This window comes from Protobothrops mucrosquamatus, unplaced genomic scaffold (genome assembly GCF_001527695.2).
Source record: "Protobothrops mucrosquamatus isolate PMUCROS unplaced genomic scaffold, P.Mucros_1.0 scaffold4798, whole genome shotgun sequence".
Lineage (NCBI taxonomy): Eukaryota > Metazoa > Chordata > Lepidosauria > Squamata > Viperidae > Protobothrops > Protobothrops mucrosquamatus.
Window position 1 is genome coordinate 34762 of NW_015390688.1, and position 6174 is coordinate 40935.

The following is a 6174-nucleotide window of genomic DNA, read 5'->3' on the forward strand; positions in this document are numbered from 1 at the left end:
GGCTTAGCCAAATAAGCACCTTGGCTGCTGACATCAGCTGGAGCCAACCTGGGCCTGTGTCGACTTGTGTTGTGCTGTGTCTGCACGGGGCAAAACGGCACCACCAGGGTTTAATTTCGGCTGTAAAAACAATCTTCGTTGGTGTCTGGGATCTCTAGGTCTGGGGTTTGCAGCTGGGAAGGGATGAGTTGCTGATGGCAAGTTCCCGTTGACAGGGACCTTGGAGGTCTTCTAGTCCAACCCCCTGCTCAAGCAGGAGACCCTATGCCATTTCAGACAAAGGGCTGTCCAGTCTCTTCTTAAAAACCTCCAGGGATGGAGCACCCACAACTTCTGGAGGCAAGGCGTTCCACTGGTTAATTGTTCTAACTGTCGGGAAATTTCTCCTTAGTTCTAAGTTGCTTCTCTCCTTGATTAGTTTCCATCCATTGCTTCTCGTCTTGCCTTCTGGCGCTTTGGAGAACAGGTTGACCCCCCTCTTCTCTGTGATACCCCTCAAATATTTCGAAGACTGCTGTCATGTCACCCCTAGCCCTTTTCATTAGACCTTCTCCTCCTTTGACTAGACTTTTGAAAGGTCTTTCTTCGACCCGGATCCTTCGGTGTCTGAAAGGGTGAGAGAAGTGGCACACCCATAACAGAGCTAGAAGGGACCTTGGAGGTCGTCTAGTCCAACCCCCTGCTCAAGCAGGAAACCCTACACCACTTCAGACAAGTGGCTGTCCGGTCTCTTCTTAAAAACCGCCAGTGTTGGAGCACTCACAACTTCTGGAGGCAAGCCGTTCCGCTGATTAATTGTTCTCCCCGTCAGGAAATTGAGTTGACCCCTTGAGGGGTTCCCCAAACCGTTCAGTCTCCTTTGGGGCAATCGGCTTCCTGGCTTTCTCCATCCCACAGCTTTGTGTGGGGGGTCTGCCAGGGTTCACTCTTGGCGTGCTCAGGAACTTCCCTTCCCTTCTTTTGGTTTGTGCCCGTCCTGCTAGTTTCCTGGGTGAAGATCGGCTTCTTTTGAGACGACGGCTAGTTTTGGAGTTAAACTTTGCGCGATGTTGTGTAAAGGGATTATTTTCTCTCCAGGCCAAAGAAAATGAATATTATCCGTTCTGTTTCCAACAGGTATTGTGAGAAATGTCCTAAGCGAAGGCAGAAAGTACTCACAGATTACTCCGGGGTCTTGATTAGGTCACTCTAGGACATTTAACAGAATAACAGAGTTGGAAGGGACTTTGGAGGTCTTCTAGTCCAACCCCTTGCTTTATTTTGAAGGCATTTCTGGCTATACCCAAGGCTGCAATTTCAGTACAGCTAGTCCTCAAGAAACGAGGGCCAGAATTCCCACCACTAAGCAAGGCGGTTGTAAAGTCAGCCATGCCCGATCTTACAACTTTTTTGCCCCAGTTCTTAAATAAATCACTCCACTTTTTAAGTGGTTTTGAAGCAATGTATTGTATCAATAATATATTATACCAACATATTGTATATCAATATATCATTTGGATCATGTGAACACAGAGACGGCGCGGGTGCTTATGTGCAAAGGCTGGTGGTCAATCACTAGTATCTAGTATCTATATTGTAGCTTCAAATGGCCACTAAACGAGTGATAGTAAGTCGAGAGGAACTACCTGCAATATTTTCAACAAACCGGACCCCCCCTTTTTGCCCCGTTCTTCCTGATCCGGCCAGGAGGTGGCGCCAGACGCGTGGCGTAGATGCAAAATTCCTCCTAAAAAAAGAACAATTTGTTCTGACATTTTATAATGACTAAATACTTAAAGGGAGACAAGAGGCTCGTGAATCATCACCATTTTGTACTTCTGGCTCCTTCGTAGTAGCTGAAACTCTCTGCATTTCACATGATGCCTTTCTGCTCCCAGCTCAACCCCGAAACTGGGATGTAGATATTTTTTATTTTATTTTATTTTATTTTTGGCAAGCTTGATTGACACAGAGCAGCATCACCCAACGGCAGTGGGTCTGAGCCGGCTGGGATTGGCTGACTCACAGGTCATCCTCGGCTTACGAGCCCCCCCCCAACTGAGTCCCAGAATTTCCGTCGCTAAGCGAGACCTTTCTTGCCCCAGTTGCAACGGTGCCCTTGGGGTGCAAACTAAAGTTTCCCTCGGACTTGAAAGAAAAAGGGCATTATAAAAAGATTCTCCCAGCTTCCTCTTTTTGTTTTCAACTTCCCAGTCTACTCTCAAGGTTGGGGGGATTTCCTGGGGTTTCCCTGATCGAGTTTCCCGAGATCGGTTTGGTTTCGTCTTCAGAAAATTGAGTTTGTGATCTCTTGGCTGAGAGAGGCTAATCCTGTTTCATTTTTTTCTGAGATCAGCCAAGGATGGTTATCTGCTGCCATCTTCTGCCCACCTAAAGCATGTGAACATCCAAGAGAGGTATGGGGTGGGGGGCAGAAGGATAATAATAATGAAAATTTAAAATTGTAGTTTCACAGTACAAACTGAAAAACAGCCCCGAATGAGCCCGGCGTGGCTGTTTTTGCAAAAGAGCAAATGTAGGTAACGTGTTGGAAATATATAAAGATTGAAATAATGATCTGTTACGTATGACTTTGGCTTTGCTTGCCAAAAGGCGATCACAGGAGCCTTTTAAAATAGAATAGAGCTGGAAGGGACCTTGGAGGTCTTCTAGTCCAGCCCCCCGCTCAAGCAGGAGGACCTAAACCATCTTAGACAAGTGACTGTCTGGCCTCTTCTTAAAAACCTCCAGCGATAGAGCGCCCGCGATTTCTGGAGGCAACTTCTGTTCCACTGGTTAATTGTCCTCACTGGGACATTGGGACCGTCATAAGTATGAAACAGTTGCCAAGCATCTGAATTTTGATCACGTGTTCGTGGGGGCGCTGCAACGGTCGTGTGAAAAATAGGTCATACGTCACTTTTTTCAGTGTAACTTTGAATGGTCACCAAAAGAACTGTCGTAAATCGAGGACTACCTGTATCAGTAGTCAGAGGCACCTTGAGTTCAATCCCAAAATAGCTGGAGCAGGCCTGGAGCCCCCGCCGGCATTGACCTATTGACCACCAGTCAATTGCAAAAGGCAGCTTGACTTGGGACGGCTTCCATCCCGTGAAGATACTTTGAATATTATTAAACAGCATCTGCCTGTCCCAGGTGGACTTAAATGCCAAATCCAGTCTAAACATCTGGCTGGGAAGGAAGGAAGGAAGGAAGGAAGGAAGGAAGGAAAAAGAAAGAAAGAAAGAAAGAAAGAAAGAAAGAAAGAAAGAAAGAAAGAAAGAAAGAAAGAAAAAATCAGGTTTCTCCAAGTGATACGCTCATTTGAAGGCAGCTCATGTGCAGCTATCCCAAACCCCGAACACGCATTTGTTGTTTTTTTTCTTTTAAATTGCTCTGTTTTGGCCCACCTACAAAGTGCCAGGATCCCGCTGATTTTACTCCTCAACCGAGGATTTATTGCCTCGCTTTCTTTTCCAGTTCTGAGCCTGGTTTGGCCCTGAGTCAAAGAAAATATTTTTCAGGCCGGCAGAGTTGACGTCAAGAGTGCGAGGTGACTCCCTGGCCAAACTCCGAGGCACCGTTTTGATTTCTCCCCAGAGGGAGATGAACAGGAGGAGTTGATCTAGATACAGACTTACAAAGCGAGACAAGCAAGTGGACTGGCGCTGAGGCAGCTCCTGGCAAGGTGTTTAACCAGGGACTAGAAACCATTGCCCGCATTGGCACACGGGCGCTTACGTTTTTCTCCCTGTCATTTTAGGCAGAGCGGAGCAGACTCAGTGGAGATACAGAATTATTTCAGGCTGCAGCAGACTGGAATTGGCTAAGCCCCTGACAAAGGAAACAATCCCCGCGTGTAGAAAATAAAAGTGGTCAGGGGGAATGGGCCCATTTTCCTGATAGCTAGTTTTCTCTATGCAGGCTTTTTTAAAAAAAAGATAGGTAAAGATAAAGATAAGATCTATCATAACTGGAGGGAGGGAAGGAAGGAAGGAAGGGAGGAAGATAAAAGGGGAAGGAGGGAAGATAAAAAGGGAAGTAAGGAAAGAAGGAAGATAAAAAGGGAAGGAAGGAAGATAAAAGGAGAAAGGAAGGAAGGAAGGAAGGAAGGAAGGAAAGAAGGAAGGAAGGAAGGAAGGAAGGAAGGAAGGAAGGAAGGAAGGAAGGAAGGAAGATAAAATGAGAAGTAAGGAAATAAGGAAGATAAAACAGGAAGGAAGGAAGATAAAAGGGGAAGGAAGGAAGGAAGGAAGGAAGGAAGGAAGGAAGGAAGGAAGGAAGGAAGGAAGGAAGGACCAAGCACCAAAAGATTGTGTGAATATACCTGTTAGGACTTGGCTTGGCTTGCCTGAAGGGGTGGCCTGCCTGTTTCCCAAACGAATGATCAGGTTTTGAAACGGTGGTTCGTATTTTGCCCTTCTTCTTACGCTGCTCTTTGACCCTCATCAAGCTGTGATTCAATCTGATTCTCTTTCTTACCTTCGACTAACCCGCGTGGCATCAAAGCGGGACGTTTGCGGCAGCTTTCAACACAACCAGGTCAACAGTCCTGGTTGGCAAGTTTTCCCAGCTCCTCCCAGTCACAGCTTATTCCCGCTTCAGGTCACAGGAAAGGCACGGCGGCGTGTCTTCTCGTATTTCCTCCAGGTGAGGCCGGGCAGGTGGGAAGGGAGCGCAGCGCACGGAGAGGCGATGTCGCTCAAGATTTGGGCCGCAGAGCAGCCATGAGGAACGTCTGGGAGTTTTGGGAAAGATGGAAAATATTCTTAACGGGGGCCAGGGAGAACGCGGCGGACAGGCTGGAGGCGAGCCCCCTCAGGCACACGGCAGGTCTCTGCTCCTTTGATGTCTCTAAGGAGAATCCGGAGCGGCCACGAGATCAGGTTGGTCGGTTCTGCTCGACTCGTTTCAAGCCCTGGTCGTCTTCTGGAAAGGTGCGTTGCAATTCTCGCATTAATAAAGGAGAAGGTGTGTGGCTCAGGGTTGAAATGAAGGGTCCTTGTGGCTGTCTGAGCTGGGTGGTTTTCTTGCAGATGTTTCATGACCCAAGGAGGAGGAGGAGGAGGAGGAGGAGGAGGAGGAGGAGGAGGAGGAGGACTGTGGGGTCCTTGTTGATCTCTGAGCTTGGTTGCTTTCTTGTAGACGTTTCACGACCCAACTAGGTGGCATCATCAATGCTGGAAGGTTGTGGGGTTGGAGGAGGAGGAGGAGGATTGTGGGGTCCTTGATGCTCTCTGAGCTTGGTTGCTTTCTAGCAGATGTTTCATGACCCAATGAGGAGGAGGAGGAGGAGGAGGAAGGAGAAGGGGGGTCCTTGGTGCTCTCTGAGCTTGATTGCTTTCTTGCAGATGTTTCATGACCCAATAAGGAGGAGGAGGAGGAGGAGGAGGAGGAGGAAGGGAAAGGGGGGGGTCCTTGCTGCTCTCCGAGCTCAGTTGCTTTCTTGCCCCCGACGTTTCATGGCCCAAACTAGGCAACTTCATCAGCACATGTTATCTACTTTGGGTCATGAAATGTCTTCAAGAAAACGACTCAACTCAAGAGAGCACCAAGGCACCCTTCAATTCTCGCATCATCCAACCTTGGGTCACGCTTGGCCACTACAAACAGGGATTAAGTGTGGCCCTCAGCAAAATAGTTTTTTTGGGGGGGGTGGGGAGAAAGGTAAGCTTTGAAAGGCGGTGTGTACCGCCCAACTCTGTTTACACAACACAGCTCCCCTGGATCCTGAAAGGGCCAGTTGTGAGACTGCGCTTGTCCAAGGCCTAAGGTCTCAAATTCGAGAATGTATTTGCTGGGACCTGGCTTGGCCCGGTTAAAAGGGTGGTGGGCCCGTTTCCCCTCTCGCTGTCCCTCTGCACCCCCCCTCCTTGCTCTCCCTGATCAGAAAGAGATCCTTCCTGAGGTCTCCATTTGGACAGACAGCCAAGGAGGGTGTGGAATAATGGAGAAAGGATTGGCAGGGGGTTGGACTAGAAGACCTCCAAGGTCCCCTCCAGCTCTGTTGTTCTGTTATTCTATCCTGTTATTCTGCCAGAAAGAGTCCTTGCTGAAAACCTTTTTCCCCTGGAAGAAATTCTGCAGAGAGAGAGTCCACTGAAAGTACCCTATCCTTTAGCATAATTTCAGAAAACGCCCAGAAGCTATTCGCTTGCAACTCTGGGGAGTTAGAACTGTTATTTCTTTGAATAA